This window comes from Vicugna pacos, chromosome 23 (assembly GCF_048564905.1).
Source record: "Vicugna pacos chromosome 23, VicPac4, whole genome shotgun sequence".
Classification (NCBI taxonomy): domain Eukaryota; kingdom Metazoa; phylum Chordata; class Mammalia; order Artiodactyla; family Camelidae; genus Vicugna; species Vicugna pacos.
Window position 1 is genome coordinate 36,076,286 of NC_133009.1, and position 24,808 is coordinate 36,101,093.

Sequence of the window (24,808 nt, forward strand, 5' to 3'; positions counted from 1 at the left end):
CTGTCTTTTCCGTTTTTTGTCATTGTTTTGTTTCTGTTTTTGCTTGCTGGCTTAACTGTGCTTTGGCGTCCCTAAGGGAGAGTGAAAAATGAAGAGAAAGCAAATAAAACACAAAACAGCCAGTTCCTTTTTTTAAAGCTTGGGTTAAAACAGTGTTTAGAGAATCTTGACGTTTCATTGGACATCAGTTATTCAGTTTTCCTGACCACCTCCATCTCCTTGGTCTCCAAACTGAGCCTGTTGCCATGAATTAAGGGTTTCCTGGAGAACTGGCGGGATGCATCAGAAACACTAGCATGACCTGAAACCCAGAGACCAGTGGACCAGTGGACCATGGATGCCCTTCATCCCACGTATACAGCATCCCACCCTTCCCCTCGTGAATCCCTTCTCTCAGATTTCACAGGGAGGCACAGATGTCACAACTGAGCTCCAGAGGGCAACATGGGGGCAGGAGGCAGGGCTGGGGTTTGGACCTGATTACAAAAGCAATGCTCTTTCCTTGCCTCCATGTCAACTCCTTTTCGGAGCGAACAACAGTCATGGTACTTATGAAACCAGGTTTATCAATTCGTCTGAGCATCTCTATCAATATGAAGTTTGTTTCGTTGACCTCTCAAACCCTGAAGCCTTAGCCCAGCCTCAGAGCCAATTTCTTTTTCCCCACTGTTGTGATTTTTTAAATACATTGTTGAAAGATGCGTTGGTAAGGACATACTAGAAAACAATCTTGACAGTGAACTTGTGTTCTCCAAGTAACGCTCTTCCCGCAGCGGGCTCAGTCGGACAATGTGCAGAAGAGATCTGGGAAGAGGAGGTGCCTTCCATCCTGAGTTTAAGGGGTGCGTCTGGGTCTCTCGTCAAAAGTGTGTTTTGAGTAGGTCTCCCGTTGGTTGACAGTTCATGGATTTTGCCAATGGCAGCTATGAAAATGCCCCCCACAGCGGAGACAAGTGCCACTTCAATACATAGACGTGATGCTAAAAGTGGGTTGTTACTTATGTAGTTTGACTTTTTTTCATAAGCACATTTCAACCTCATTCATTGCCTTAAAATTAAAGTGTTTTTAAGATGTCAGTAGTTTTAAAGGTCAATATTTCAGAAATGTCTTACAGAATAAAGTACACAAATTGTTTGCATTGAAAACTTATTGATGGAGAATTCTAAACATTTTTAGAACATGAATTTAATTGAATATGAAACAGTTTCCTAGAAAAGAATAATGAAATAATTATTCTTTTATCATTGTTTTAATCATAGTTTCTTTTTTAATCATAGAAACGATCATTTGTGTAGTACTAAGCCATCATTTAAATTATATTTAATCCTCACCCTTACAAAGGGGGAAACTGAGGCTGAGAAAGATGAAATAATCTAAGCTGACACAGCTCATAATGGGTGACACCAATTCTTCGTTCTGCACCTTGACAGAGGCCACTCTACTGCACTCCTCAGTGTCTGATTTCCTCCTAAAGGTAAGAAAATTAGGGCTAGTGGGTGAGAGAGAGAAATTCTGAGATGAATAAAATGTCAACCACCCCCCAAAAAAATATATATATATGTATGTATATGTGTAACTGAATCACTTTGCTGTACACCTGAAACTAACATTGTAAATCAACTACACTTCAATAAAAAATAAAATCTAAAAATAAAATCAATTCAGCGTATTTCTGTTGGGAGAGCTGGCATGGACTTCAGGTACGAATCTCATCTTTGAAAAGTCTCTTCATTTAAAAATATTGGTATTACGTATACTTGCACAGATAAAAATGAAAGCGGTTGGCACGTCAGTTGTTAGTATGTATACACTACTGTCAAACGTGGACATTAACACCCTAGGGAGAAGGGCTGAATCCACAGTCAGTCTGACGGGAAGAAGGCAACCCTGTGCTGGGCTGTTTCTCAGGCCAAAGGAAGCGCCTTCGTTAATGGGCCGGGTTGAACGGGTACCTTACAGCCTGCTGCTGTAGCCAGCAGGCACCACACCGATGATGCACGAATCCCTGACCTGGGTAATCCAGACAGGCGTGGCCGTCCCAATACACTTTATTTACAAACACAGGTGACTGGCCACGGGCCATGGTCTTCCAATCCCAACGGGTTAAGAACCTGCAAAATTACTTTGTCATGTATTGTAACACAGTCATGTTAGTGGGACCTCCTTTTATCCACAGGGAGTCATCCTAAGGTGCTGCCAGCCACACAAGACCCTCTGAGAGGCTTCCTCAACTCCCACTGCCTCCTTACCTGAGTCCCCTGTTCTTCACCCTGCTTTCCGAATGGGACTTTATCCCATGCTGAATACGCTTTCTCCATAATCCATCAATAGTCTGGCAAATAAAAACAAAAAACTACCCTGTGCAGCGCGCTTGAAACTCAGTGGGGGTCTTCGTAGGAGAGCATGTCACAACACAATGAATACGAAATATTTCAATAAACATGAGAAAATTCTAAATGTTCTTCCAGGTCAAGTCCTTCCTGGCACTTGGTCACGACCATCTTCTCAGGGTCAGTTCCTCCTCTTAAAGACCTTCTCCCGTGCACTGGCCACCAACTTCTTCTTTAGGAGACAACGTCATGGTTCACCACCTACCTTACACTATCCGAGCACATGTTCTGGAATTTTCTAAGCAAAAGCGTCATCAATCGGGGCTTTGTTCTCACAGCAGTCTCCTTGCTGGCCCTCACCTCCAGAGGAGCATGGAAAGGGGCTTTAAAAAGGATGTATTCTAGCCCCGCACACCGAAAAGCGCCAGGGGTGGGAGACTTTCATTTTTCCTCCCTGTAAAGAAACGCACCCCCGGCCGCGGCGGCGCGGGAGGAGAGCGGCCCGCCCGGAGGCCCCCGCGCAGCGAGGCCTCCCGCCCGCGGGCGGCGGGGCGGGTGCTCTCCGCGCGGCGGCGGCGGCGGCGCCCGGGGCCCGGGCCTGCGCTGCGGCGGGCGAGGCGGCGCGCGCCCCTCCCCGCGGCCTCCGCACCTGCGCGCGGGGCCGCCGCCTCCCTGCAGCAGGGGCCCGGCCTCCCCGCGCCCGCCGCCCGGACCCGCCCCGGCCGCGCCGCCGGAGGCCTGCGCCCACGCCCGCCGCCCGCGTGCCCGGCCGCGCGGCCCTGCAGCCCCGCGTGGCACTGCTCCGCCGGCTTCACTGGTCAGATCTGCAGTTGCCTCTTTCACTTCTGGTTTGCACGGCTGAGGTCAGAGTGGTAAGTTCCATGGGCTCAACATAAAAGGCTCGCTGTTCCCTCTTGCTTTGCTTGTCGTGAAGGGCGCAGCGCCGGACGGCAGGCCTTGGCGAAGCCAGTCTTCAGACCGACACCCCGCGTAGCACCTGCAGGCGGCGGGAAGCGACTCTGCGCCAACCCCGCGCCCCACGGTCAGGCCGAGTCACGCTGCGGCCTTGCTAACTCGCTGCCCTTTCAACGGATGATAAATGTCCTTCTTTTGTTGTCAAATGGGGTGTTTTAGACCAAAATCTTGTTTTCCGTATGTCAGTTCCTTCGGTGCTACTGGCTGCAAATATCTGAATATCTACGTATCTAAATAAATCCCAGTGGAAAGCTGAGAGCTGTGTTTTGTGTGTGTGTGTTTATTGCAGCCACAGAGACTGATGTCTTTTGCCTGCTCTGTCCATGTTACGTTGGTATCGAAAATACACATGGGCGTCTGGTTCGCGCTTAGAAGCCGTGCGTGTGCCAGGGAAGGTAACCACGCTGCCAGCTGAGAGGCCAAAGGTCTGTGGTTACGACTGGCCGTGTCGATTTCTTATAATTTTTCCTGTCATGGGGTGGTTTTGATAATTCTTAAAATTTGACAAGCATTGCACATCACAAGCATTAAGGAACTGCCTAGTTGGCTTGACTCTAAGAAAATCTTTTTGTTTAGCTGCAAAATTTGAAATTATTTTCTTTGTTAGTTCCCTAATGAAATTCTGGGAAGAACCGTGTGACAGCACCTTCTTAAACCCCTTCTTGTTGTCGTCCTGGCTTCACAAGCATTTTCTACTTAGTTTTCTTTGAAGTTCTCTTTTCTCATCTCATCTCCATATTTTTAATTGACCAATCTGATTATTAATGCAAACCAACAAATGCTTTTCCCTCTGTTTGTATTTCAGTTGAATAAATGGCAAAAGTGGGAGGAAAATTGATGTGCACTTTAAAAAAATCCCCATAGCAATAAACACAAGTGTAAAACAAAGTTTCTAAGATTCATATAACATTTTTGCTAAATAATTTTGCCAAATTTTTTTTCTTAATTCAATTGTAGAGATTTAGAGTTTGCAAAAGGCTTTAGAGATCAACCATTCCAGAAATTTTATAGAGATGAGGCAATAATTTGGAAGATCCTGGAAGAATAGTCAGTCTGACTTGTATCAAAGAAGCGGTCTAAGGTAGAACTGAGCTGAAACGCAAATCTCCCAATTTTTTTAAATTCAGTGCTTTTACCATGAAATCTTGAAACCTTATTAACGTTTGTTTTTCTCTTGTTGTTATTGTTGTCAACAGAAAGAAGAGAAAGGAGCAGAGGGTTACTGCCCTTTGATGATGGGTAGAAGGCGTCTTCTTTGCTGTGATGGTGATTCTGACCGTGCCTTCCCAGGAATCAACGTATAAAGAATTGAAAAGCTTTTTTACAGAGAGCTTCATTTTAGAAGAAGAAGAAGAAGAAGAAGGAGAAGGAGAAGAAGAAGAAGAGGCTTTTAGTTTTGGCTGCATTATAAAGCCTTCATCTTAGCACAAGGGGCAGTTCTGAATTTAACAAGTGCTCGACATGTAGATAAGTCTGTTGGTTCCATTTATGGATTTCTGCTTGATTCTCTGCATAAACAGAAAGAACTGCTCCATTACAGCTTTCTGTGATATTGGAAAAAAACGTGGCTCTTTGGTGCCATTTTGCCAGTGTTACATTGAAAGATGGAAGGAGGTCTCTACAAGTTCTCATCTTGGCAGCTCGGGCAGCTGGAGGCCGCTCTCCAGGGCAGTGGTGGTACCTGGAGCAGCAGAACCGGCAGGCAGATGCTGTTACCCGGTGAGACGGCTCTGTCACCAGGGGACGTCCCTGCTGAGTGTAACTGGATGCAGCCAAAAGAACAGTGACGCTAAATGGGAAAAGTTATAGTTCAGTGGAAAGGAGAAGTGGGCAAAGATGGTTGATGCCGTGTACATACAGTTTGATGGGGTTTGTGAAATCTCCTGGAACCACTCAGAACTATTCTGAGGTAGGAGTAGAGACACAAAGGGGATTACTGCAGACTGCAGCCCTGCAGTATCCAGGGGCAAGACTGTCATGGACATATGCGAATTTCATATTCTATTTATGGCCAAAGTTCATTCTTTTTTTTTTCTAGTATCCAAATATCATCAATGAGATACCAAAATGTCTTTCTTTTATATTACATAAATGCATCAAAAATCTGAAGACTATTATTTTTACTTAATAAGTATAATCATAGTTTTTACCAAAAATTACTAAATATTAACAAAGCAGAAAAGATACCATATTTAGTACTGTGTGCTTACCTATTCTTTGAGAGTGCAAAATTTACCAAAGCAAAATACCTCCTAACTTTATCATAGAGTTGAACTTATGTACACCTCACATGTCTACTTTCTTTCATCAACCTTGGAACCATTAAAACTTTAAAAACCATTTCAACTTTATTATGTCTCTCTGTACACTGACTGCTGTAAAAATAACATTTTTAAGAAAAGATTTAGTAAGAGAAGTGTAAAGGTATAAAATATTGAAGAAGTGTAAAGAGGCACATCAGGAGGTTTTTAAAAATTAGTGAAAGTGACATAAGAAAGGCAAACTGGTTGCTTAACTAGCAAGCTTTCTACGTTAGTCACTGACTGCTGTGTAACAAATAACCCCAAACCTTAGCAGCTTAAAAGAATAAAGGCTTATTATCTCACAGATTCTGGGGTCAGGAATCTGATGCAGCTTTGTTGGGCTCCTCTTGGCTCAGGGTCTCCCAAAAGACTGCAGTCAAGGTGCTGGTTCAGCCTCAGTCCTCACCAGCCCAGACTACAGCAGGCCCACCTGCCGGCTCACTCACGCGGCTGTGCCCTCGGCCCCTCACGGCAGGCAGTTTTCTGTGATACTGCAGGTGGTCTCCCCACATAGAGTGACCCAGGAGAAAGCAAAAGAGAACCAAATGAGAAAGCACATTTTTCTGGATAACCCCATCTTGGAAATGACTCCCTCACCTCTACCATGTTCAGTTTTTTAGAATTAAGTCACTGGGTCCAGGCCACACTCAAGAGAAGATGACTACACATAGAATAAATATCTGTCAACGAGGATCACTGGGGCTCATTTTAAATGCTGCCAACCACGGTCTCGAAGATGGAAAACGCTGGATCCAGGGTTAAGTATTATATTAGTAAATTATTGGGCAGTTGAGTTTTGGGTGCCAGATTATCTCCCCTCACACTCTTTTTCATTGTTGAAATCATCCAGATTTCCTGGAAACATCTCTGTTTATAAGCCTGTCATCTCTCTTCTGGACAGTGATAATTGCCTCCTAAATGGTGTATCAGCAGCTCAACTAGCAGACACATCATTTCATCTTTCACACAATAACAGCGACTTTTCTGAAACTCAATCAGATCCTCCATGACTCTCCACCTCCCACGCCTACGCTTAGTTTTAAAATCCCTCAGTGGATTCCTATTGTTCTTAGGACACTAGGGAAAAAATCAACATTGCTTATGCATTCTTTTTTTTTTTAACCTTTGAAAAAATGTTAAATTTTTATGGAAGCAGAAGAGTTGATTCACAATGTTGTATTGCTTTCAAGTGTACAGCAAAGCGATTCACGTATGCACGTATTTTTTTTTTTAGATTCTTTTCCATACTAGGTGATTACAAGATGTTGAATATAGTTCCCTGTGCGCTACAGTAGGTCCTTGTTGCTTATTGACTTTATATCTAGGAGTGTGTACCTACCAATCGCAGACTCCTAATTTATCCCTCCCCCGACACCTTTTCCCTTTGGGAACCGTAGTCCATCTTCTTTGTCTGTCAGCCTATTTCCGTTTCATTTGTGTCACTCTTTTTTAGATTTCACATATATGTGATATCATATGATATTTGTCTTCCTCTGTTGACTTATTTCACTTAATATGATAATCTCTAGGTTCATCCATGTAGCTGCAAATGGCATTATTTCATCTTTTTTATGGTTAATATTGCCATATATATATTACATATATACATTATATATATTCCATTATGTTTGTGTGTGTGTATACATATATATATGTACACACTACATCTTCTTTATCCAATCATTTGCTGATGGACACAGGTTGCTTCCATGTCTTGGCTGTTGTAAATAGTGCTGCTATGAACACTGGGGTGCATGTATCTGTTTGAGTTAGAGTTTTCTCCAGATAAAGGCCCAAGAGTGGGATTGCCAGATCCTATGGTAACTCTATTTTTAGTTTTTTTAAGGAACCTCCATACTGTTCTCCATAGTGGCTGCACCAGTTAACAGTCCTACCAACTGTGTAGGAGGGCTCTCTTTTCTCCACAGCCTCTCCAGCATGTGTTATTTGTAGACTTTTTAATGATGGTCATTTTGACTGGTGTGAGGTGACACCTCATGGTAGTTTTGATCTGCATTTCTCTAATAGTTAACAAACATGGCTTATATATTCCTACATAGCCTTGCCATAGGCTACCTTCTCAACCTCAAGTGACAGCAGTTCCTCACAGGCTTATTTTCATCCGTACCAGGCTGGTCTCTATCCTTTCCTTGAATTGTCTTTCCTATCCCACCATTGGTGTCCACACGTGTTATCCTCTGTGCCCAGGGTGCTCTGTCTCCTTTTCCTGACCCCATATCCTCTACTCCTTTACCAGTTATCCTCTACGTCTGCAAATGAAAAATTTTCCACTAGAGTAGAACCCGCCTGGATGACATGAAAACTAAATTTCATCACAACTAGTTCTAACCAGCTGAAACTTGTAGAAAGCCATGAACTCTGAATGACCTTGGCATACCAAACCCTTACTGGACCCAGCTGAAGACTTCGCTGGTCAATAAACTATGAAGTTTGTTGGATAGACTTGAATTCCTTCATCGTTTTTATCCAGAAAGTTAGTTCTCAAACCTGACTTGTCACCTTCATCGTTTTTATCCAGAAAGTTAGTTCTCAAACCTGACTTGTCACATGACCAGGAATAACCCTGCCTAGCACTTCAAAACCTGTAACTTTCCCCTGTCTTTGAATGACCTAATGAGTTTCTTCACTGGTTTGTGTTCCCTTCTTTTGCAAGTTAGTAAGCCTTGGCCTTGCTCATTTTCCTCTTTTTTGAAGTCCTGGTGGTCTGTCTTTCATCCTCTATCCGCTCACTTTAGAGTCCTCTAATTAGCAGACTATGTGATGAATGTCTTTCCACCACTTGACGTCAGGTTCCCAGGAGGAAGTAAGTGTACTTACCACGGTCTCACCCAGGACTCAAGAAAATATCAGTAAATAGTGCAAAGGCTCCCCACACATGTCTTTGATGGAAGAGTGAATAACTTTTCGTTTTGTAACCTTGTATTCTAAACCAAGAAACTACAGATTGTGAACTTACTAATTTCCTTTTCCACGAGTTTAGGTCTTAATTTCCAGGCAACAACTGTCGTTTTCTATTTCATAAGACTCTTCTATCATAACTGCTGTGTTAGTTTGTGTTTCCCAGTTGCAAAAGGCATTTAATGATTTGGAGAAGTTGATCTCTCCTTCCCTTCCTCTTGACGTGACCAGTAACGAGCCTGGCCAGCTGTGCAGTGCTGTCCCTGTGTACAGAAATTCTTTTCTGAAAAGCACAGGTGATCAGGTTACACCCTGAAGCCTGAGATCTGATTACTCTTATTATAGTGGCCTGAAAAGTTACACATGTCATTAGGAGTCATTAAATTACTCTACTTGGCTCTCTTACGGGAGCTCTGGTATTTGACTCAGCGATCTTGCCTGGCTGTAAATTCCACATTGTGAACGTGCATTTTCATGGGGCTGCAGACCCTTTGACAGAATCTCCGTGTTATTCCTCGGAAAGGGACTCTCAGTAATGAAAGTAGACCCTGAACCCAAGAATTCTACTGGAAATGTATGGAAATCCAAGCCTTGGAAGTAAGTGAGTGTGAGTATTGACATGGTCAAATTGTCTTCTCCACCCCTCCCTCCACCCCCTTTCTTTTTTTGCTGTGTTCAAGCAATTTAATTCTGCATCTAATTTTAATCTGTAAACTGTACCCCCTCCTGCGGTTGTAAAGCATGTGTTAGCACTTAACCAGCAGGAGGGGGTTGCCTAAGGTAGGAGGGTTGATAGCACAGAACAGGCATCTTAAGAATGGCTTTGTGTGACTTGGCGCCACTCGCTAAGGCTTTCTGTGCCTGGGTCCAAGCTGTCTGTCCAGGGCTTAGAGAGACTCAGGCAGTAAAAATAGTGGAATCTTTTATTATTATTACTCGGTGTTGATTTTCCAGAAAAATTTGCACGAGGAGGGGTGACTTACAGGGCTCTGAAGGTTTCCTCAGAGGGAGTAGGAAGAATGAGTGAATTTGTCTGAAGAGGGATGGGGGGAGGTGACTTGGAAAATGTGGTTAAGACCTGTTAAAGTTACACTGAATCGTGATGGCCCCTTGGAAAGTAAAAGAAAGGATTTGTAGAAATACAAGTTTGGCTGCTAGATCAACGCTAGCTCTTCTTACTAGCTAAAATGTATAATCTTAGAAATTAAGAAAACTCTATTTATACCTAGGGGTTGGTCATACCTTAAGGTCAAGGGGAAAGTTAGATTTCAAAGTCAGCCTCTGGGATAAAAATCATGTGTAGCTAAAATGACCCTTGAAAATCCTTGTAAAGTTCAAACCAAGCATTTCATTTGTGGTCCCTGGTGGGAAAAAAACTTAAAATCATTTCCCAAAATCTTTCCATCATTTCTTTTCTTGCTTGCATTAACTTTTCAGCTTTAATTATGTCCATCGTTTAATAGAAGAAATGCAGCCACTTAATGGTGGATTTCTGCAAATAAACACTGTATTTCACTGATCCTGAGATGCATCTGCTTTATATTTTTACATCTCTGAAACTGAGGTGTGTTTTATAATTGATGGCATTTTAAAATTGTAATGGTCAGTGTTCTTTATTCCTTTCTTTCTTTCCCTTTCTTTCTTTCTCTCTTTTTTCTCTTACTACTTTATACAATGAAGGTTTGTCTTGCCATTATTGGTCTATTAGATTGGAAGAAACATCGTGGTTAAATTCATGTACGGTAAATACATAAGTGAATGTTAGGAATCCAGGCTTGAGGTTTGAAATAAATGCCACTGTTGTATAGGTAGTTTTTTTTTTTTTCAAAACTACATTTTAACTAAGACTCAACTTTGACTCATAGCATCTGGCGTGCAGCATTGTATTACCATGAGTCAGTCATTAAAGGCATTGCTTGCTGAGTAGATACGTTTATGACTCATTCATTCAACTGATATTCGTTGAACTCTGATCATTGTTTCATATTGCTCTTGGGCCCAGATTGGAGCAGCAACCAAAACAAGTAACTTTCTCTATTGAACAAGAAAAAGCAGGTCTCAAATCACTTAAATTACAGTGTCATCCTTCCAAATATGGAGTCTTATTCTCAGACTATGACTTTATATTTCACTTAAATTCCAGTGAAACTTAGTTTGGGCTGAACTATTATTTTGAAAGGGATATCCTGTTCTTTCTTTCCTCAGAAATAGTTATTAATTAATGGCTAGATTCTCAAAATTTGAATATAAATTAGATAGTAGAGTTTAGAACCACCCCTCTGCCAGTTATGACAGAAGGCACGTGACTTAATCCTGATCGTCTTGTCCCCAACTTCAAAACTCTCCAAAATGATATTTCCCTCCTCAAATGGCTCCTGTAAGGATGGAGAGACAGTATAGCTAGGTCACTGTGTGACTTCAACAAGGAAAGTGATAATTCTATTTAACTTTATTTCTTTTTACAATTGGCCAAAAGTTAAGTATAATTTATGGTGTCATTTTTTTTGAACCAGTACCTAGATTCTCTTAGGATAGTAAAGAGGCACATGTTGTCAGCTTGAAACAAATCAAAGACAAACAAAGCAAAAAAAAAAAAAAAAAAAGAGGGAAAAAGGAAAAAAGATAGAATGCATAATGCATAGGAGAAGAAAAATGACCAAAATTCCAGGACCGAGAGTGAAATGAAAAGAATGACTTCTACATAGCGGGTCTTATCAGGCATGGGACAGCGTTTACTGCTGCTACTACTAAACATTTATTAAGTGTCAGGCACTGAGCTAACGTCATTGCATAAATGACTTCATTCATCCTCAGAAAGTGTTATCAGACAAGAAATACTATACCAATTATGTCGTTAGGAAAATGTAGGCTTAGGGAGGTTAATGAATTTCGCCATAGCTGCTCCTCTAGGAGGCTGAGGTTTAATCCTCTGTCTGAGTTTTACTTCATTACAAGCAGGCTCTCCATTATTAAAACATTCTTGGGTTATTACTATTTTCTGTCACATTCCTGACACAGCTCATGGCCCCATTCCCCATTGCTGGGCCTGCAGCTTGCTTCCACCATTAAATTTTTTAAAGTAACGTTGCTTTAACTATCCTCACACGTACATACGCTGCAGAGAATCCCAGAGTGAGAACCATTGATTCAAAGTATCCAAGCATTTAAAAGTCCCGCTAGATAGTGCCAAGCTGCTTCCACAAAGCTGACATCAGTTCACAGTCTCATGAACGTTGTATGGTTCTGAGATGAAGAATGGGTACCAGTCTCAGCTGACAAATAAACTGGGGTTAATTTCTAGGCTTCAGTCACCTTGTATCTAAAAGCCATCAAAAACCAGCAAAGACAGCTGAGAAAACAAATGCTGGACCCGGAGTGTCACGGAGGCAAGCCGTCCCCTCCGTCTTGCAGGGAGCAGGAGCCGCACGGCGCCTCCCGCTGCTGCTCTCCCCGAAGCACCGCCTGCTTCCGACTCACCGGCCCCACGTGTGGAAAAAGCAAAGTGTGAATCTGCCAACACCTTCGAGATGCCGCAGGTCTTGCACACACCGACTGCCTCCTGACCATCTAGCTCAAACTCCTGAGGGGCAAGTACAAAAGCCCCCGCCGAGCCCACGGGAGAGTCTCCCTCGGGCCCCTGGTCCAGTCGCCGTCGCGGGGAGGCCACGAGTTCAGAAGAGGCAGGAAGACCAAGCTGAGAAGGAGTGAAAGCAGAAAACCAAAGATCACCCTACATTACACGGTGTCAGGAAATTCATTTCGGCTTTTCTGGCTTCTGTGACCTTTTCTTCCTCAGCTAGCTTTACTAAAGATAAAGCACATCTCACTGTTTTAAATTTGAATTTCTTCAGTGAAGCAGAATTTTACATCATTTATGTAAAATTTACCTGATTTATTTGCATTTCTTTTGTGACTTCTCTGTTCAGATTCACTGTTCATTTATCTCTTGAGGTGTTAATTTTTCCTTATTGCTTTTTCTGTATTAAGAATATATCTCTAAAAATTGTATCGACTAAGCATATTAATCATTTGTCTTCTTTATTTCTCATATTATTTTCCATTTGGCCGGCTGCCCTTTCACTGTATGTTTTTGACATGCTACAGACTGAAGTTTAAGTGGTCAAGTCTTCCCATGATTTTGTTTTCTTTTTTCTTTCTTCTTTGATCATGTTAATACTTAAAAAGTTCTTCACCATTTCAGGATGAGTAAATCTTCCACGACACTCACTTTAGAAAAAATTTTAAAGTTGCAATTAGCTCCTTAATATACTGAAATAAAACTCCAGGGATTCTGTGAAGTTCCAGGTAAAATTTCATTTTCCTGCATTTAGCTAATACTCAAATTTCCCACCAGGACAATTGATCTATTAAACATATTAGGAGATTTTACTCAGAGTGCATTAAAGAGTTCCACAACATGATTAAGTTTTTAAGTTGTTATTTTTTAAATACTGTGGAGAAAATATATTGAACAAATGGCTGATGGTAGACAGAAAGTTAATTAGGTGACTACTGGAGAAGTCCAAGTAAGAATTATAAGTTTCTGAATTAGGTAGTAGAAATACACACACACACACACACACACACTGCAATCTCAGTGGGCTAGCGAGACGTAAGCATCTTCAAGGGCTTTGTGATTACATGTGCAGGAAGGCAAGAGCAGGAGCGTGAGATGATTTCAGCACGGGCAAGGGTCTGCGGGGAGAGCAGGCGGCAGTTAGGGACGCGGATTCGGGCCGTCTTGATTGGAGAGAGAGACTTGACAATCAGCAGCCTCTAAGCAGAGGCCAGCATCATCCAGTGCCTGAGATCCCTTCAAAGACTGTAAAGCGTGGGAAGAAAAAAACCCTGAAAACCAATCACGACGTGTCTCACAAAGAAACCAGGCGTACTAGGTTAGGCAGGATAAGATGGGGCTCTGAAAAACAGGACGTCACCGTTATAAAGACGGAAAGAAGTTCACATGCGACTAGGCTCACAAAGTCAGCGGAGACTGGAGTTTGTAACAGGCACGGGTGCCAGCAGTCAGTGACGTGCAGGGGCACTCCGGCAGGACAGCTGGCAGGACGGCGCAGCTTGCCCGTGTCACCGCAGAGCTCGCCGGTGAGCTGGCCCAGAGCAGGTTCAGGAGAACAATGTTACGTGCGTGTGAAGGAGAGGAACGCTAGAAGCAGCCAGATTGCAGCCAGCTGAGGTGAAAATGCCAAGTCGTCAACCACAGGCCTGCTGCAGCTCCACGTGCTACTTCCAAAGCCCCGTTCTGAAACAGCAGGGAAGAAGTGGGATGACCATTTAGAGGAGGAAGCAAGGACAGATATTTTTCTTAAATTGCAAATGTTAGCCACCATACATAAAAATAGATAAAAAGTTTTCTTCTGTAAAGCACAGGGAACTATATTCTTAAATTTTTTTGTTTTCCGTTTGAAAAGGGAGAAAACTGAACTTGGTCACATGTTAAATGGGAAGAGCCAATATGGTGGAGGAGGAGAGGGTTTTCATGGAGGAAGACCTGTCTTGAGCCAGGCAGGAGGCTGTTGGCTAACCCTCGGGCAGAAGCCCGTACGTCTGTGGACTCTGAATGAAGAAGAGGAAGAGAAATCAGATGAACTGAAGCTTCTCCTCGAAAACCAGAGGTCAGTTCATCTGCGGCAACCACGATGGTGGAGAGGAGCAGCTGAGGAAAAAGGAGGAGGTGTCAGCTAACTCCTGGGGAGGGGCATGGGACAACATGATATCCAGAGGGAACTCTGATTCGAAAAGATACATGCACCCTAATGTTCACAGCAGCACTATTTACAGCATCAAGACATGGAAGCAACCTAAGTGTTCACCAACAGATGACTGGATAAAGAAGCTGTGGTATATTTATACAATGGAATACTACTCAGCCATAAAAAAGAATAAAATAATACCATTTGCAGCAACATGGATGGACCCGGGGAATCTTCATTCTAAGTGAAGTAAGCTAGAAAGAAAAAGAAAAATACCATATGATATCACTCATATGAGGAATCTAAAAAAAGAAAAAAGAGGACACCAATGAACTCATCTGCAAAAGAGAAACAGGCTTGCAGACATAGTAATCTTATAGTTACCAGCGAAAGGGGGTGGGAGGGAATAAATTTGGAAATTTGAGATTTGCAAATGTTAGCCACCATACATAAAAATAGATAAAAAGTTTTTCCTCTGTAGAGCACAGGGAACTATATTCAATATCTTGTAACAACCTTTAATGGAAAAGAATATGAAAATGAATATATATGACTGGGACATTGTGCTGTACACCAGAAATTAACACATTGTAACTGACTGTACTTCAATTAAAAAAAATTTTTTTAATTTGTTTTAAAGTTGAGGGACCAAAGGATTTGGAAACCGATGAATACACACAAAAAAATCCTAAGATTGTGTGATTTCATCTTTTTTTTTCCAGCAACACTGCAGCAGGAAGGACGGCTGCTCTGGGGATAAGAGAGTGTGAGCCTAGACTAGCAGGAAACAGCAATCAGAGAGTGGGTGCCACAACTTAGATACTGGATATGGTGGACTCTTTATGGAAATAACGAGATCTGGGGAAGGACCTCAGGAATGGGCTCCTGTGATGGGAATCAAAGGTAAATGGACTTGAAAAGGGCAAGAAATGGAAGAATAATGTATTTAACAGATTTTCAAAAAATAAACACGGATGCCTTCCAGAAATGCTAACCATAGACACTCCATCGGTAATATAATTACTAATAAAATAATTTAAAAATTATTATTATCATTACAAATGATAAACTTAAAACTGCTGTGATCAAATTCAAAGACAATTGTACTATGTCAAGACGTAGAGCCAAACTAGCTAAGGAACCCCAGCCATGATGTGACGTGAGGCAACTCACAGGCTGTGGCCCTAAGTCTGATGATGTGGGGAAGGCTTTCGGAAGGCAGAACACAAAGAAGGTGGGTAAACTGTTACCTTCAATTTGGATTTAATTATGGAAATCCACTGCTGTATGACTCTCGTCAGTGTTCTGAGAGTTACATAGTTACTTATACATATTTTCTTCCCTCCTTAGCAAATTCCATGGCAAGAGGAAGTATCGTTTGAGTCAGTCCCCACCCAGAGCAGCACAAAGATAAAAGTAGCCAGTGCTTATGTACCGCTCTGACCAGGGACTCTAACAGAAGGTGCAGTGTTGCTGCAGTTTTAAGGCCTGGGTGCCAACGGCGTGGACACTGGACTCCTCCATGCCTTTTTTTCACTCCTGCAGGAAGATGCTCAGACTTAGCCTGTTATGTTATAGATTCCATGAGGGAAATAGTTTACCTCTTTAAAAACATGCACTATTTATAACACACGGAAGTGTAGAAAAGGTATTACTCTTGTTTAAATGAGTACCTTTTCCGTCGAAATCTGAACATACGAAACACACTGAGTGAACAGACGTGAAGACTCTGCAGACCGGAGACTTCGGAGGAAACCACAGCATTACCACCGTCAAGAGATCCTGCAGGGAGGGAACGTCTCTTGACGGCGATTGCAAAATGCGGGGCCACAGTTGCATTCATTGTTCAGTGAGCTTGTCCACACAGTTAACCCACCGACAGCAATGAATGTTGATTGTGACCTTTTAAAAAGTAGTCTCCGCCCAGGGAGGAGAGCGTCCCGGGCGCCCCGCTCTGGTCTCCTGTCTTCAGCAAAGTCCGGAAGCCACGGTGGCGGTGGTGGTTGGCCATAGGGTACAATCAACGGTCGATGGTTTTGATTTTAAATTCCAAACTCACCGACAGCGTTGAATGTTCACTGAAGCAACCTCTAAGCTCAGCGTTCTGCCGACTTCGCAGGGTCTGTGAGGCTCTGGAGGGGCGGGGGGCGCAGACAGAAACAACAGGGAGGCTGCAGTCGCGCGGTTCCTGCGTTTTAAGCCATTTCGAAAGAGTAAGAAAGAAAAAGTGGGGTTCTTCCAGCTGAGGGGCTGGCAAGCCTCCGCGTCTCGCTGTGCGGGAGGAAAGGGTCTGTTTCACTGAGCTAAAAAAATGCTTATCTTGGCTTCGTTCCAGAGGTGAAATTATCTCACGGTTAATAACCTGGAGGGTTTGCTATTCAAAGTAGCTGGAGGTATCACATCAGAACACATCTGATCATTTAAGTATGATTATGCTTGTAGTAGGTAAACATGGTGTATTCAGATGACACAAATTCAACAAAATCTTCTTACATTTGCTAAAATTATATTAATGTTAGTGTTCTCCTTTCATATTTAATATTTTTTCTAAAATAAAGATACAAAATTAGTACAATTTAGAAACTACTGAGCAAATAAGAAATGAAGAAACAGCTCAATACATTCTTTCATAGTTGCCGACACAGAGATTCCATCAGCACTGTGACAGGTGCACTCTAGGACGCTACACAACCGTTCATTTTTCCATGTGTTGGACATGAAAATCCCAGCAGTTTTTTTTTTTCCTTTTTGGTTCTTTTCATATCCTCTTTCCCCAAGAGTGCTCTGTGATCTATGCTGTTCTAAATTATCGTGAACTCTAGTGAATACACTGTTAAGACCACTCTCCATAATTTTCTATCATCAATTAAAAAGAAAGTCATTTGGCAGGTATCAAAACAAGACCTGAAAGCCACTATTTCATACAATTCCCTGGTATCCAGCGTGGCCGTACTTCCTTGTGGTGAGACAGCTGACAACAGTTCAGAGCACCACCTCGGGGATGACTACGGGCTTGTCAAATAAGAGATGATTCGTGAAACGTAAGGGAAATGGGTACTCGAAATTTTTACACAATGCCATAGTCCAGTCAGCTAAAATAGTTTAAAGTCCGTAACTGTTTAATACCTGCCAGATGAACTATCTGCGTGGGGACTGACGGTTTTATTAGGGGAAGAGAGATTAGTCATTTATTGGGAGGACATACTGAGGTGACCAGTAGTCTCAGGACACAAGACGATGATGAATCTGGACTGGCAGTTTAATCCTTTTGAAATAAGCAAGTATTTCTTACAGAGTAGAACCCCGTAGGAGAATCTGCCTTATCAGTAGGCATTGCCATGCTGCTGCTGGATAAAATATTAGCACAGCATAGGGGACTCAATGGTTTGCAGGGTCCGTTACGACTGAAGGTGTGTCACTCCTGTTCTGTTGCCTGTCGACTGTGACATTAGTGTCGAGTCAATATACAACCGTTTTCAGTCATGCGCACTCACCTCTTGGCATAGCTGCTGACATCTGTATAACAGGGACCCTATGAAAGGAGCCGCTAAACTGAGCATTTTGCATTAACACGAAATATGCATCGGTCTACTGACAGCAAAATCCTAGGGCAGCTGGGACTATTTGCAACGCAGAACCTTGCTTTTCTTTGTTTTCCAAAATATTTTTCTAGAAGTCCTTAGCAGAATATAACCAAAACTTAAAATTCTTACGTAAAAATGATTCACCCGTAACAGTAAGAAATTCCATTAAATGCCTTGTCATGTGCACAGGGAACAGCAGGAGTAAGTAAGTTCAGCAAATTCTGTCGTTCATTGTTTTCCTTTCCTTGGACCAAGCTGCACACGTGGTTCACAAAGCTAGAGTCTGTTACAGAGCCTACCTCATCCCTGCGCAGTGTGAACGGCCCACAGCTGGAGGTCGGGCTCTTGCTCTCGCTCGCAGGTACCCTAGTGTCAGAAAAGAGAACGGACGTAAGGGCCCTATATTGCGGTAACTTCTGGTTCACACTTTACCCCACCTGCTGGTTCGACAGTATTTCACTAATTCGAGCGTGGCTTTCAATCACTACTTTGCCCCTTCTAGTCTACGCCTTCCACATCTCTATTTTCATGACACACTTGACTATAAAATAGTCCTGCTGGGAACAACGGGATTCGATAGCGCTGAGCCTTTACATTTTCCGTGGTGTGTAGTGTCTTTCTTTTTAGAACACACTGTTATAATTCCAGAATTCAAAGTAGGTGGCAGCCATCTGAATCCATGCCTAGTTTTCCTTGAATGAAAAGAGTCACAAGAAGTAAGACAGTTAAGGGTCAGAGATCTTCCCATCCACTTCCCTGGGATTTTGGAGAAGGGTGTGGGCAGCATCGGACCAGCTTGTATCAAGGCCAGATTTATTTTAGCTTTTCTCTCTCTTCCCTAGGCTTGTGAGAACATTGAGTTTTTCAGTTTTGTTAAGGTTAGTAGGTCATAAATAAACCAAAGCAATTTCTTTGCTCCGAGCCAGAGGGTCGCAGAATACATGCAATACCACTTTTAAACACAGCCAGCCCTAACGTGAACTGACAGAGGGACGTAAAGGGGAGCGTGACGAGGCTCGGTAAAAGGCCATGGGGACCTGGCATGCTCAAGTTGTCTGTTCCAGGAATAGACTGTGTATCTTGTCTGATGACCTGTGTTTAATTTAAGTGACTGCCTCTGCCAGTCCTTCCAGAGGGCAAGCGTGTGAAATAGAGCGTCTCCACGGCAGTCTGCAGTCCCCGCCTCTGCCCGACGCCCTGACCTCCGTGGAGCTTGCGGGCTCCGATCCTGACAACCCGCAGGGCAGGAGGCTTCCCCACCACACGGCTTTCACCCTGAGTTCCAGTTCATCTGGACGTTCCAGGGGCAGCCGACAGTCATGAGTGCTTATCGTTTCATCGGCTTTACTTTCTATTCATGAAAGTGAATCTCTTCAGAATAGAGAAAGTGAGAAATGGTGCCTTAGAAAAACAGCCATTTGTGCAACATGGAGGACCTGGAGACTGTCATTCTGAGTGACATAAGCCAGTGAGAGAAGGACAGGCACCATGTGGTATCACTTATATGTGGAATCTAAAAAAAAAGAAAGACACAAATGAACGTATTTATAAAACAGAAACACGCTCACAGACACAGAAAACAAACTTTTGGTTATTGGGGGGGATGGTGTGGGGGGGATGGTGTGGGAAGGGACAAACTGGGAGTTTGAGATTTGTAGACACTATTAAATATAAAATAGATAAACAGCAAGGTCCTGTTGTGTAGCACAGGGAATTATGCTCAATATCTTGCAGTAACTTAGAATGAAAAAGAATACAAAAAGGAATGTATGTATGTGTATGTGTGACTGAAACATTGTGCTGGACACCAGAAACTGACCCAACATTGCAAACTGACTGTACTACAATTAAAGAAAAAAAAAGGTGGGGGGAGCCATTGCCATCCACCCTTCTCTTGCCTTGAAAGAAGCTCGTGACACATGAGGTGCCAGCTTCGCTGGTACTGGGGGCCTCGACCCCTTTCTCAGGCCCATTACCATTTTCTTAGAGGATTTCTTCCTCTCTTTCAGATATGAAATCTCGTGAAATGTTTCAGCACGGGCGCTTCCACCTTACCAGTTACACAGGTAAAATGCCTGTTTCAGAGATGCTTGCTCTGGGTGATTACAACTGTGATCGGGACTTCTGGCCACTTCGAAAGGAAGAGTGCGAGCATCAGAGTCAGAAACTGGCTCGGTGCAGCCAGAGCCAAGCGGGATACTTGGACGCCGCTCTCCACTGAGAAGGCCAGGAACTCGGGGCCGGTCGTGCCAAAGCCTGGCTCAGATTAGCCAGATTTTACGACTGGAACACTGACATCCCAGAGAGGCCTATGATTTTGTTGTCCAACAGCTTCGTCATTACCGACAGCCTTCACTCCTGCCGACGGCAAAGGGCCCGAAGTGGTTCTGGGTTTCCTCCCCCACTGAGCTGTGGAAATCATTCTACGCTGCTTGCTTTGTAAAGTGTCTTTATGAATTGTTTTTGGAGATGCGATCCATTTCCAGCCCAACCTTTGTACTATTTGGCAAAGTTACTAGTAATGAGGAAAAAAATGATTGGTTTTTAATACACATATTAACTGGATTTATACATACGAAACCCATATTGTATATATGTTGCAAAATACACGGTAAGTCATTTAAAAATGCTTTCCACGGGCAAATCAGTCCAGCTAACAGTTATGAAGCCCTTATCATTTTAAAAGAAAGTTGTATTTTCTGGAAAGATTTGGTAATTGACAGACTAGCTATCTTTGTTTTTGAAAGTATTTACAGACATGTTTATGTGTTGTTGGTTTAAAAATTATATACTGTCTCAAATATTTACAAAGTCTAACCTAATAGAAAAGGTTACAAATGAACTTATTTACAAAACAGAAAGAGACTCACAGACATAGAAAACAAACTTATGGTTACCAAGGGGGAAAAGGGGAGGGATAAATTAGGAGTTCGGGATTAGCAGATACACACTACTATATACAAAACAGATGAACAGCAGGACTCACTGTAGAGCACAGGGAACTATGTTCAGCATCTTGTAATAACCTGTAATGAAACAGAAAGTGAAAAATAACATACGTACGTATATAACTGAATCACTATGCTGTCCACCAGAGACTAACACAACACCGTAAGCCAACTACACCTCAATAAAAAGAGAAAGAAGGAAAGAAAGAAACAAGGAACCATCATTACTCCAAAATGAAGGTCACTTTTAATACAAGCCTAAAATTATTGATATTTTTGCTTATCTCACTTTCCTTATATTAACCATTTATTATTTCAAGTTGAATTAAAACTTTCTTTTAGTAGAGAGTATATATATATACAAACTATGTGTATTGTAGAAAGGTTTTATCTGCATGGGAATTGCAGCAACCGCAAAGCTACCTTCCTAGGAGACACAGCAGAGTAACTGAACAGAGAGGAACTGGGTCATCGGACTGGGGTCTGCCCCTCACCCGCTTGGTTACATAACTTATCTGAGCTTTCATTTCCTAGATTATGTCTGGATAATAAAATCACCCTCAGATACACTAGTTTAATTTGTTTCCAAAGAGATATTCTGCGAAAGAGAGCATGAGGTGCCTTATTATTTAAGGGGTAGGTATTTAAATCTGGGTCTCCTAAGATTTTAATGCTTCTTCCCTTCACAAACTGCTGTGTTCCCAATTCTAAGATTAAAAGAGAGAGAGAGAGAGAGAGAGAGAAAGAAAAGTCAGATTTCTTTTCTCAATAGCCTCAAGATATATCACCTTTTAAAAGCCAGCACGAGGACATCCCCAGTAAGATGGCCCTCCGCCGCGGCGCTTCCTCACCTGGGGCGGTGCTCACAGGCAGGGCGAGCTCCTCCAGGACAGGCGGCTCCTCCCCAGAGGGCTGATGCTGACTTACAAGTCAGACTCAATCTCAAGCTCTCCAGAAGTCCGGAACCCTTGACGAACCCAGTGCATCTCTGTCTGGCCGCCGACGTTAACACAGAGCGTGGCAACCACGGTCAGGTCAGGATGCCGTCTCCTGGTCCCCTTGCGGATAAATTTCTTGTCCTTGAGCTAATGTCATACATTATTTCAAATCAAATAAGTATGTTGTTGGCTCTGCACAGAATTGGACGAGGGTTTCAGTATTACTGTATATTTGAACATTCATCACATCTTCATATGCTTTAATGTTTCAAAGCCCGTCTACTGGAAAAATACGTCAGGGCTGCTTTGCTTTGAAATTTAGACTTCTTCCTGAAGCAAAAAAAAAAGGAAAGAAAATATATACATTATGGCATTTTCCCAAACCCACGAGCTTATTTTGTAGCTGTATTATATTGAGCTACTGAAGCTATTGCTTTATGAATAATTAATTATTTAAAGAACTGATCAACAAGAAAATGTTTCTTTTTAACAGAATAAACCCTTTGTGTAGAAACAGCCACAAGGATAGTGTTGAGTTTGGAGTAAACATTGAAATAAGGAGAAATTCAAGTCATGGTTGAATCTCGATTTTTTTATTTTTGTTTTTTTTTTTATAATGAAGAACCGTTTGTCAATAGTACAACCACCGTGACTTCAACAAACTGTGCCAACGTCCTTTTAAGCAGTGTTTATTTTTAGCAAAGAAATATAATGTCTGTGATCTAAGACTTTGCAGGAATGGCTGAGTAATCCTTTAGTTTGGAAAGGATAGATATGTTGACTGATACTCAAAATAATTTAAAAATTAACCCCAGTGAACACAATCACTGTGTTAGTAACACAACTTGTCTCAACATGGTTTATTATTACCTGCATAAATTCATCTTGGAAAATTAAGACCAACATGTGTGTTATAGAAAATAAGGATTTTTCTAGGAAACATACTAGTTTTTAAAATAAAGTAGACTTCTTGACTTCCTGCTTATATGGATTATTTAAACTTTGTCAGTAGAGAAGACAAGATATGCATAATCCAAAAAGAAAAATAAAACAGAAGCTATATGCTGGGATTTTTTTTAATGTAAAACAAGCACTACTTCGTGATTATATTGTTATATTATAAACTGAGTGACTACAATCATATTTTTAGAATATTGAAAACATCCTTCAAATTCTCTATGCTCCACTCAAAATCAGGTCTGCAGCCTTGAGTTGCCCAAGGTTTTGACTTCACTGCCCACTAGCCATGTTATTAGGACACGTTACTATTTTGGGAAGATATTGTGACTGTATTTCTAGCTCCATAAATTACACAAGCATCTGTTCTTTCAATCAACAGGATACCAAATGTTTTTGACATCAGCGTGTGTGAAACAATGTATATAATACCATTTTATTTCCCGTGAGTTTTTAGTAAGCACTGACTTTGTAGAAAAAAAAAAGTTTGATTAGGATGGTGAAAGGGGGATGAAAAACAGTAAACAAAAATGTATTACAAAGTATGATCCATGGGGATTTAACAGAAAAAATTCATGATATAAAACTAGTTATACAGACTCGTAGACATAGTAAACAATTTTACGGCTACCAGGGGAAAGGGGGTGGGAAGGGATACATTTGGGAGTTTGAGATTTGCAAACTACTATATGTGAAAATGGGTTTTAAAAAACATAGATTTCTTCTGTATAGCACAGGAACTATAGTATCTTGTAATAACCTTTAATGAAAAAGAATATGAAAACAAATATATGTGTGTATATATGTATATATATGCATGACTGGGACATTATGCTGTACACCAGAAATTGACACACTGTAACTGACTATACTTCAATAAAAAATACAAAATAAAAGTAGTTATCATTTTTTATAAATTCTATAAAGAATCTATAAAGGTCCATTCTATATAGAAATGTAAAATAAATAAGATCAGCAGAACTTGATCATTTTTAAGGACCAAGCTGCCTCTCTATTAAAAATTATTTTTTCCAGCTTTAATACTATATGGAATCCTATCTTGGAAAATATGGAAGTTTATAAAAAATTTATATCAAGTGCTGATATGCATTACATGGACTTTGGTTTACCACCAAAATCACTTTTATAAGGATTTACCCTTACGAATGAATAATCCAAAGCAGACTTGGGCATGCAAGAACATTTCCCGGTTCCTTCCTGAAACACGCAGCCAGGAGCTCCTCTCTGCAGGTGACCTGTGCGCTGAGAAAGGATTCCAGCCAGAATTCGAGTCCATTTAAGTTAAGTATCACAGTGCTCAATAAATCTTATGAAAATGAAAAATCTTAGCACAAGTTATTCATCAAATAGATGCCATATATGTTTGGATTAATTGTCTAAAGGACTGATGCATTGATTTTGAGCCCTGACTAATGACCTCTTCTAGACAAGTGATTCTATGGTTGGTATATTTTTATTCTATTTTTTATTTTCATTAGTCAAAGATAATAATTCTATAGGCTTTCATTAATACTTCCTCCAGTCTACATTTTAAAAGAACAAACAGGCAAAACTCCAGCATTTAGTTAACAGTTCACAGTAATTTTTTCTTTTAAGAAATATTAATAGATCAGCTTGTTCCTTGAACAATGGGACCAGGTGGCAACTCGAGTCCTCGAAATCATAATTGAGGAGAGAAAAGACAAAAGACTTCATTCAGAGATTACTTTATCTCTGTACCAATGTAAGAATGTCCCTTATTAAATGTGTAGCAATAATCCAGATATTTAAACAATTTTAAACAACTCATTATATTTATAACTTTCTCCTCTGAAAAAAGTTAGACAGAAATTACTATATATTAAAAGACTTTTCTAGCAAGAGAGAGAAAGAAGAAAGTGACTTCATAGGGAGAAAGGTTTTCTTCCACTCAAATTTCCAAATCTTCACTGTTGAGTTGCTTTCCTTTCATAATGACTTATTTACAGAAAATCGAATGGCTTAAATTTTCAAAAAGGACCACCTGATAAATGTATGTCTATCAGAGATGGAGTTAAACCATCTTTGATGTTATTAGGTAATAGTGGAAAATTATGATCTGATGTAGGCGATCTTTATGAAATCACTCTTTAGAACTCTGTA

General features: G+C 41.5%; 1 long non-coding RNA gene across 1 annotated transcript; it reads left to right on the top strand.

Annotated features, from left to right (window-relative positions):
* Window positions 1–3,127: 3,127 nt before the first annotated feature.
* Window positions 3,128–5,657, top strand: LOC140688805 (uncharacterized). Its single transcript, XR_012063640.1, has 2 exons — window positions 3,128–3,203; window positions 4,503–5,657. It is a non-coding gene; the product is annotated as an uncharacterized lncRNA (long non-coding RNA).
* Window positions 5,658–24,808: the final 19,151 nt, after the last annotated feature.